Source organism: Camelus dromedarius, chromosome 5 (genome assembly GCF_036321535.1).
Source record: "Camelus dromedarius isolate mCamDro1 chromosome 5, mCamDro1.pat, whole genome shotgun sequence".
In the NCBI taxonomy this organism is placed as follows: domain Eukaryota; kingdom Metazoa; phylum Chordata; class Mammalia; order Artiodactyla; family Camelidae; genus Camelus; species Camelus dromedarius.
Window position 1 is genome coordinate 63,264,092 of NC_087440.1, and position 10,584 is coordinate 63,274,675.

At 44.3% G+C, this 10,584-nt stretch overlaps 1 long non-coding RNA gene across 1 annotated transcript; it reads left to right on the forward strand.

Moving 5' to 3' along the window:
* Window positions 1-2,723: 2,723 nt before the first annotated feature.
* On the forward strand, window positions 2,724-8,612 carry LOC116153346 (uncharacterized). The gene is made up of 3 exons (XR_004137065.2): window positions 2,724-2,821; window positions 4,018-4,088; window positions 8,320-8,612. It is a non-coding gene; the product is annotated as an uncharacterized LOC116153346 (long non-coding RNA).
* Window positions 8,613-10,584: the final 1,972 nt, after the last annotated feature.

Genomic DNA, 10,584 nt, shown 5'->3' on the forward strand with positions numbered 1-10,584 from the left:
TAAACAGTGACTGTTATTTATTTTTAAACATGCTAATGCATAAATAGGTAGATCTCCATTCAAAATAAGGCAAGCTTTATGTTTTGATCTGAGATATTCATCTCAGTCTCATCAACTGGACAATTCTGGTTCAAATATACACAGTTACCCTAAATTTATCTGACCTTATTTTTAAAAAGGTGAGAGGTAATAGACTTTGTATTCATGGACAGATTCTCATGGGGTAATCATCCATTAAACATTGATTTACTAAGTATCTACCACATCCCTGGCACAGTGGCTAAGCACCAGGACTAAGAGAGTCCCTCTCTGTGGGTGATTATAATTAGGATGGTCACATGTTGTTACAGGTGCAAGCACATGAGACAAGGAGCTGTGCCTAGGGAGAGCACTATCTTGGGGTAAGGGGGAGTTTCTGGAGGATTGGACACTTAAAGAGTTCTGAAGGACAAGTGGAGTGGCCAGTTGATGCATGGGATAGGGACGAGGTTATGGGGTGAGAAGAGGATAAGGAAGTGCTCAGGCAAAGGAACCAGCTGTGCAAAGACTTGGAGGTAAGAGACCTCAGGCAAATTTTGAAAAGAAATATAATTCACTCTGGCAGGAGCAGAGTGTGACCAGTGGTGTGAGAAGAGAGAGAGGCTGCGGTCACGTCATGAATTTAGACTCTATCTCAAGGACAATGGGGAGTAACATAATCAGATTTGCATGTTAGAAATCTAGCTACCAGGTGGAAAAATGGGTTAGAGACAGGCAGTGGCAGTTGGCCTCACTGGCCCCAGTGCTCACTGCCTCCTGCATCCCCATCCTTGCCATGGCCCCATAGTGAGTTGAGTGTGCTGCTCCACCTCTTGACTTGGGGCCAGGCCACGTGATTTATTTTGGTCAGTGTCAGGGGGGTAGAAGGAACCGTGTGCCACTGCAAAGCCTAGGCCTTAAGAGGCCTTGGGTGTTTCCACCTGCCCTCTTTTGCCTCTGCCTTCGCCCGGGGCACTCTGGGCCCAGGAGGAAGATGGGAGACAAATGGAGCAGAGCCACCCCAGCTGCTGCAGCCTGAAGCACAGCCAGCCCAGCTGCCCCACAAACTCATGGGAGAGAAATAACTGTCTTTGATTTTACAAGGTGTTGACGTTCTCCAGTCTACAGTACTACTGTGACTATTGCTAAGAGAGGGCCACATAGAAGAGAATGACATATTAGGCGACTGTTGGAGCTGTCAGGTGAAAGCTTATGGTCACCTGCACCAAGATGATGAGGGAGGAGATGGAGGAAAAGAGAGAGATTCAAAGATACCTAGAAAATAGAATTGCCATGACATAGTCACTTACGGAGAGGAATTAGTTAAGAATGTCTCTTGTGCTTCTCCCTTGGGTAACTATTCACTGAGATGGGAATGTAGGGATAAGAAAATGGGTTTAGTTATGTTAAATCTGAGGCAGCTATGTGATGTCCAAGGGGAAAGGTCCAGTAGACATGGGTCTAGAACTTGGCAAGGTCTCAGCTGGGCCATAATGCACACATATGTGGTCTGGTTAGGGACCGTCAAGGGAAGAGAAAAGAACAAGGAGAATGTGGAGGGTGGACCTCTGAGGAGGCCAGCATTCAAGGACAAATGAACAAGAGCCCTCAGAGAAGACCAAAGAAGAGCAGCCAAGAGAAGGAGAAATGCCTAGGGAGGGTAGTGTCCTGGGGGCAGATGAGAGGGCTCCCAGAGGAGGCTGAGGTCAACTGTGCAGAAAACCGGCGAGAAAAGGGGCAAAGAATTTATAAGGAACAACAAAGAATTTACCCAATTTACAAACAAAGAAAGGAAAGAGATTTTTGCCCAAGAAATTTCAGACAGTCCCACAGTAGATGAGTCAATAAAGCCCTAATCACAAGATTAGACGCTGAGACTTACTGAGATGTTCACAAAGTAAGCAAAAGTATGATACACGGCCTTTCGTGTCATCATCCTCTCCCGGTCCCTCTGAGCAAGCAGTGCCTTGGTGCAGAACCTTGCCTCACCTGCAGCAAGTTACTGTGCCATCCAGGCCGTTCTACCCACAGGGCCTGGTAACCCTGACCAGTCTGTGAGAAGCAGCATCGGTCAGGTGCCAGGGCTGGCTGAGCCCCTCTAACTCTTCCCATTGACCCAAGCAAACTTTCTGGATTCCCCGGAGGCCCCTGCTCCATCCAGCCTGGCTTCTGCTTGGATCCAGGGTGACTCCCACTTTCAACAGCATAGGCGGCTCTTTCCCCTTATGTTCTGAGTTCTGCAGATGGGCTATGGGCTGAAATATCAATACCCCTTCCACAGGGGGCAGGGAGGGGGCGCTAGAGAGGAGGTGAGGACGGGAGCCTGTAAAGAAGCGTGTGCACGGATGCACGTGGCCACCCGAGTCCAGCACAGGACTTGCTGGCTCTGGAGCAATTCTCACATTTACGACCTCAGCAATTGCTCAGGTTGGGGAATGCCAGGCACTTGAAGTTTGTTTTCCTGTTCAATTGGAACTGACATTTCCCCAAGATTGGATTACTTTGAAATCCAGAAATTGCAGCTCAGATAGTTCATAAATTTATTTCTGTTCCACCTTGTAGCAGTTATTACAAAGACTGATCAGCCAAAGAATATGGGCTTTCTGCTTTTTATATCCTGTTTTATTGCAGTCACCTTTTAAGATCAGGTGGTGTGGTTAGCAGGGTGGGGTTGGCTCACAGGCAGCGGGTAAGGGTGGAACTGAGTAGAGAGAGGCATCCTCTCACTCATGGACTCCGTCTGCTGCCTACTCCACCCGCTGCCTACTCCACCCAGTCTCCTGGAGGAAGGGTCTGGAAAAAGGTATCAAGTGTCCTGGGAGGAAGGTGCAAAAGGGGATGTGTTAAGAGGTACCAGAAACCCCCCACTACATTGGAGGCAAACCCAAAAGAATTTGAGTGGGGCAGCCATTCCCTCCACCTCCGCCCCTTACGGCCACCTTCAGAGCAGGTGCAGGAAGGGCTGGGCCACTGGCCAGAGGGAAGAGGTTGTAACCCAGAGAGGCATTTTAGGACTTCAAGGGGCTGAAAGTCATCAGTCCTTGTGTGAGTGTGTGGGTGTTTGTGTGAGAGAGAAAGAGAGAGATTTATTTGTTATATAAACATTCACCTACCAGAGGCAGACCCTGGATCAGCAATAAACTGTCCCTGTCTTTCAGAAGCTCCCAGTTACGCAGGGTCCCTGAGCTGAGAGCCACGATGGGGGGGTCCAGGTGCTAGTGGAGTGCTACGGAGAGCTTGCTGGAGGAAGTGGAGGCTTCTGCTTGGAAGGCCCTTTGATGCGAGATGATTGCCTTCTAAGTAGTTAGGCCCAGATTACCAAAACAGGAAAGGAGGCTGGGGTGTGGGGCAGAAACCTACTCCGAGAATGACAACTGTGCATTTGATGGCTTAGCAGGGTGGGGAAGACTCCCCCTGGTTGATATCCTGGTTCTGTCATTTGCTAGCTCTATAGACTTAACCATTTTGTGCCTCCATTTCTTTACTTATAAAAAGGGGCAAAAATGGCTTCTGTTGGCTGCACACTGCAGGCCTGTAAGACCAGCACTTGCTCAGCTTCAAGACCAAAGAAAGAGAGCAGAGTCAGCGGCACAGACATCAATTAAACCATGGCTAGGGGCACCTTACATATCTGAAGCAAGGTCCCGGAGTGACACCCCACTGTGTGCAGGCTGACAGATGGTGTGGCAGGACATGGCCGCAGCCTTTGCTCCCTTGGGGGAGGGGGGGTGGCAGGCAGGTATAGAGGGAATTGACATCAGGTTGGCTCATCAGTCACCAGGGAAGCCAGCAGAGGGGCATGCCCCTCACCACCCTTTGATAAGCCATCATGGTGGCTCAAGTTAGACCAGTTATTAGCTGGGGCCTGGGACAAATATGTAGGAAGGTCAGTTATGTGAGTTCGGTGCAGGGGAAACAGGCACTGGTCAAGCAGGGGGGTGCACACAGAGCAAGGGAACAGCCATCCTGAGTGGCCTGACCATACAGCTTCCCTCACAGGCTTGCTGAGAGGACTGAATGAGAAAACCTATGCACTGTCTGAGGATGACTGCTGGCACCAGGAGCTCTCAGTAAGTGCGGCCCTCTTAAGGGGGCAGGGCCCAACTTTGTATGTGAATTTCAGAGGGAAGAGGAGGGTGAGGAAGAGTCAGGACCTGCACCCTTGTTCCTTGGGCCCTGTTCATGCAGGGTAGATAGCTGACCCAGTCATAGTCACCCTGAGAGTTAATGGACAACTTATTTCAAATGAGAAAAGGAGAGCAAAATATTTCTTCATCTATCACGTCTTATTTGGGGTTTAAACACCAGCTGTCATCCTCACGCATCCACTTGTGCAATAAATGGCTAGGAGCACAGTCTACCTTTCTTAACTGAGAGAATGTCATCTCAAAGTGGTGAAATAACCTCTCCCAAGTCTCACGCTGAGACTACTGAAGAGTAGGGGTCTGCACTCTGATCCTCTAAACTACAGGCCCAGGCCTCCCAGTCAGTCACATTGCTCCCGGTCCTCTGGCACCCAGCAAGATCTGCCCTCCATCACTGCCGAGCTGGTCACACAGGTGGAATGATTTCATTGAGCAAGTCACGTTCAGGAACAGAAAATGTCACCTTAGGCGTTTTCTTGGATGTTTGATTTTAATATCAAAGTTAGTTCTGACCATAACGAGCAAATACTTAGTGATTGAGTCTCTTAGGTTTCTCTGACAGCAAAGAATGAAGCCTGAGAAGCAAGTTAGCCTTGAAGGGTCAGCAGAAGGGGACAGGGAGCACCGGGTGACTGTTACTGGTGTGAATAGGGACTTGACTTTGCATTGTAATTCTGCTTGGCTGTTTATCCAAAGAAAAACTGTGGCTTATAATTACAGAAAATCAGTAGCTGGTATTATTAATAACAGCAAAACAAAAAAAGCTATTTGCACAGCAAATAATTTGTGGTAATGTTTTGTAATTGATAGTCATTTCTATTATTTAAATACTAATTAATTCTTGTACTAAGCAAGGTATTGACTACTTACTATGGCAGCTCCCCTAGCTTAAAATCATTCCTTATTGTTTTTTTAGATAATTAAAATGCAGTTTATTTGTTCTATTTGTGGGTATTGATAGGACTGCACCTTCTGGGAGAGCTGTATGGGCAGTTTATGCAAAAGCAACCATATGTAAGCTCTGGTCCTTCTAAGAAGCCAGCCTGATGCTTTTCTTACCAGTAGAATTTCCAGAACATTCCCTGGTAATTTGTCTGCATGGTCCCCCTGTTGTTGGCTTCCTTTAGTCCATCTGTGAAATGAGAAGAGTGAAATCTGTGAATGCAGCTGTCACTTTGCAGCAATGACCTGGCAGGTCAGAGTCTGGCAAGTTGCAGGGGCAAGTCCCTCTACCTTTCCAGGCCTGTAGGCCTCCTCTCCAGGCCTGTAAAATGATGGAGAGGGAAGTGGTCATCCTTAAAAGTTTTCAGAGCTCTAAATTGAATGAGTTAACAGAACCAGTGAATATGCTTTCCTGCAGGTGCATCGAATGCTCTAACTGCTGAAAAGAGGAAAAACACAAAAAGATTAATGGGCCAGTGTCACTTGAGGATTCACAGCCAACAAACATGAGCTGTGTGTTCCTGTTTAGTATCTCTGCATCTTTCTGAAGGCTGAGTTTTACTATTTGACTCCTTCTATCCCTTTAAACAACAGGATGCACATAAAATAGAATCTACTGAATCTCAGCTGAGGCTCTAGGCTGATGTCTTATATGAAGTATTCCAGAATATTTTTCCAAGTTTATTTACAAGATGGGAGTCTTTACATTCCATTTATTGGGCATCTTAATTTTGTTTTTGTTTCTGTCTCAGGAAGAGAGACAGAAGCTGTCTTATAAGCTATCAGCCCTCACCTCACAAGGTCAGAGCTTGTAGAGAAAAGTCAACTCTAGCATGCGAACATGCTGTATTGCTACTGCCGGCTTGTGGTTGTGCAAATCCGTTCATTTCCGCAACCTTGAGAGATCAAGACCACGGATTAGCATTTCTTATAATTCCATTAGCTTTGTTCTGTTCCATGGCTTCACGTCACAGTCCTAACCCCACCCAGCTATCTTGCAAATGTGTTTTGCTGGTTGTAAGAAGCATTTGCTCTGAACTAAAGCCTGGCACTGGATTATTACTCACGGATGGAGCCTCTTCTCCATCTTGGACCAACCAATGCTGAGTACTTTCCTGAATCACATTAGAAGGTTAAGTCTCATGACACAAGAAGTCTTGTCTGGTTGGTTGAGTTTTCTTTCAGGTGGTATCCTCCAGCTCAATAGCTGTCCCATCAGCCTACTGAGCAGGTCTAGTGTCAGGCCTATACCTTCCCCCAAATTCATTTGCCCCACCTTGAATAAGCTGTCGTGAGCCTTGCCAACCCATCCTGAGATCAGAGACAGTGCCTCTTGGGATGTTAAACAACACTTGGAAGAAGCCAAACAAGTAAACATGGGTAATGTATAAATAAGAAAACTGTCAGAGAACCAAAGGACTACCCCCTAAATTGACTTTGGACTTTCCCTCTGCTGGAATTCATTAAGAAATAATGTTGATGAAACTAAACTTTTTTTTTTGATAAAAGAAATAGTGAGGAGGGACATGCCCTAGACATTAAAATATAATATTAAGCTGAAATAAATAAGCATTTGGTACAATTGCAGAAACAGATGTATCAAGAAGAGATAACTTAGATAAACACCTTGATACTTACAGCTGAGCTATAATAAAGGAAGAATTATAAATTCAATAAATGTATTTGGAGGAGAAAGAGAATTAAGTTAGAAATTTCTCCCATAGCACTTTACAAACTAATTTTCAAATGGATGATATGGGTAAGACAGGTACATATACAAAATGAAACTTAAAATGTCATAAGAAACTGTCAAAATATTTTTTATCTAACATCTAGATGGCAAAGGACTTTTAAACATAAACAAAGGGTGAAGATCAAACAGATCTGAATAAATAAAAATTTAAAACATCTGTATATTCAAAAAGAATTCATATTCAAAGAAAAACTATGAGAGAATGGTTATCAGGGAGGGATTCTGGGAAGATAACAGTGACAGTGGCTGTGGTTTTTAGAACTCCCGGACTCTCCACATAAAACTAATGCAGCTAGATAGCAAGAAATTAAAACTCTGTCGACAACATTTACAACAAGGTTAAGTGAAGAAGTATTATCCCCCAAACCCGAACATAGAAGCCAGTGAGTCAAACCACCAATAGCTTCAAGATCTTCAAGGTGTCAGCATGTGTCCCAGGGGAGTGTGGCGGGGTTGGGGGAGGGGGTAATCTGACGGAAGCACGGCAGGCTGACTTGAGAACAGCAGATGAAACTGGGAGGGAATCCGTCCAATGGAGTAGTGGTGAATAAGTGCAAAAAGGTCTGTGAGGAGGTCTTGAAGGGCCCCAGAGGAGTCTCTATCTTGCCAATACACAAGTAACCATTCAAGGCTCCTCTCTGACAGAGTTCCCAGTAATTTTACAGGTTGTAGTCGTTTTTGTACCCTTATTCTGTTGTGTCTATAAGATGGCATGAAGCAAATTAGTAATTCTAGAATATTCTACTAATTCTTCGAGAACCAGGATTTTTGGCTTGGAAGAAAGGAGATGTAGATGTACTACAGATGAAGTAAGTAAAAACCTTATAGTCCTGCAATTGAATTGGAAATATCAGTATGAACTCATGAGGTGGGTGTGTGTATGTGTTCAGTTCTGCTACAATATGACATATGTGTTTCTAAAATTCACCACAGTATGCAATAAAAACCACCTGGATTATGGTAAAAATGGAGGGAAGGGCATAACACTCAAAAATTTCATTAGTGACACATTTTTTAAAAAGGATAGATATTTAGCAACAATGGTAGCTCAGTTAAATGATTCAGAAACACAAAACATAAAAACTACAATTAATATGGGACTTTGCCTTGAAAAAGACCTGAAGTTTGCTTGTGGAAGTGGCCATTGGAAGGCTCCTTAATTATTATGAAGCAGTGGAAAGAGGTTTACCTGAAATTGGACAATAAGTTGTACCAGATGTGGTTGACTGGCTCATTGTCCTCTGTTGGGCATTGGTGCTGAACACAAGAGTTATGCAATCTTTTGCAGCCTTAAATCCTAGGTCATGTGTTTCTGCCTTTGAGATAGGGATCTTTGAGGGATGCATTTATAGTTGATAGCTGCTTCATCACTATCAAAAATATTATCCAATGTATAGCGTTTTTCTCCAGTTAACTTCTGTGTCACTGCTGGAAACTCTTTTTCTTCTTTCTCACCTGCAGATGCAGCCTCACCTGACAGCTGAAAACTCTGAAAATTGTCTTGATGTTTGAAACCATCAAACCAGCCACGCAGAGCAATAAAAGGTGCCACTTCTGCAGGATTTGGAGATTTCTGTTTAAGGTCTTTGTATATAGATTGTGCTTTCTCTTTGATTGTGGAAAAGATTATTCGTGACTTTTTTGCTGTTTTGTGCATTCTTATACAGTTTGGTTCAGCTGGGTGCAGTTTTCTGCCTTCACCTAATATTTCTCCTGTATAAAATCACCCACAGCCAAATAAATGCGAAATTTGTGTTGGGTTCACATCGTTCTTTAATATACCAATTGTATTTGAACAAATTTGTGTTTTCAAAACAAGCATTATAGCAAAATTGGCTGTATATAGATTTTTTTCCCATTAACTCCTCATCTCTGTCCACTAAAAGGACTAAAAATAATAACTAATGTTGTAGTAAAGTAGCAAAGAGCATCTCTAGCACCATATCCCACTAAAAGAAGTCAGGGCTGCTTGGAGGGATGGCTGATTCCAGGTGCAGGGCAGGAGATGCATAAGATGAGCCTGGAGTATCCTGTCATAGCAGACAGACAGGAAAGTATTAAGGACCACCAGGGTCCTGCCTGCAGGACTCAGAAGCCAATTGGGGAAGCTCCCACTGCCAAAGATGGAACAATGTGTATTTCAATAAGGATAGTAACTGTATAGATATCTATATTAAATCCATCAAATATGTTTAAATCTATGGATTCCTAATGCTATTTGAAAAAAAAATTGGTCACTTTTGGAGGATGAAAGATTCATTACCTTGAAGACTGATAAGTAAGACAAAGAATCAAGCACTCATCCTGCCTTCCCTTCAGGAACTATATCACTGGGTAACCAAATTGTAGATGCGAAGAAACATCTCTTTATGGAAGTATTCCAACTAATAAATGAAAAAAGAAATGATGGAATTAGAACATCACCATTTGCAACCTCCAGTGAATTCATGGATGCAGGCACTGAACGTCAACAGCTGCTCACATCACAAAAAGGGAGATGTGCAGACATTATGTGCCTCCTGATGAAAAACACGCCACCATCTCTAGTCTTGCCAAAGGGATCAAACTTAAGTCTAATCAAGCCTTTGGATCCAGCTACCAATTTGCTGGAAACACAGAGCTCAGAGGAACATGTTGAACCGTTCCTTGAATATGCAATCAGCAAAATCCAGACTGTGGAAAATATTACAGGGTAAAAAGGCTCAGGTTCTTAAAAAGAAAATTTATAAAAATAAGAGGGAGCCTAGGTGAAATCTGTACCTTAAAAATGATTTAAAAGACACCTCAAATTTTTAAAAATTGACAAGCATAAATTACAGTGTTTTAGGGAAGCACTTTTTAGTGATAAAGCTATAAAGAAACACAAGGAAGGGGTGGCTGTAAGAATCAGGGTGGTCAGGAATTGAGTTAAAGTAGAGAAAAATAACAGAAACTGTATTGCTGTGCAACTGTGTGTGAGGACCGAGAGTCAGGCCCTCTGCATGCCCTGCTATGCTACTCCTAATCTGCCTCATCTGGGGGTTACGCATAGGCTCGCCTCCAGCCAGAGCTGAGCCCCTGCAGTAGCTGCCATGGGCCTCACACCCGACAGGGCTTGAGTGGTTCTCTCCAGGCGGACTCTTTGCCATCCTCCTGTGGGCCGAGGTGGTTCCCCAGGAGGACCAGAGCTGCCACTTTATTCCCAGATCATCTCTCTGAGATTGTTAATTTCGTGTTTGGTTTTTTTCCTCCATCCACCCAGGAAAACAGAAAACAAAAACAAATGCAGAGACTGTCTGAGTCATTTTCCTCACCATCCCTGCAAGAGCCCAGGAGTCCTATTTGGCTGCTTCATGACAAGCCAATTAGCTAAAGATTGTTAATCAGAGTAATGGAGGGAGAAGGGACCTGAGGACAGGGAAGGAGGGGAGGAATATGGCGAGGTGGTAATGGAAGACCAACCGAGAGCACTGCCCCTCCCTTCCTGCTCTGATGTTTTATTCAGGCTATTTGCAAATGAGCCAGTGGAAACAGCATTAACAATAAATGAGATGCATTAGACTGCAGAGAGGTAGTGGGTAGATCTGAGTGCTGTTCCTTGCTGGCTGGGCTCACAGGCTCCTTATCTCATCCAACAAGGTGCGCCCTTCTCAGGTGGCTTTACCTGGTCGCCTGTACTCAGGCCTTCTGAAGAGGCTCATATTTCATTTAGCAAATAATGTGAAGAAGGTCAGAGATTTTTCTAGC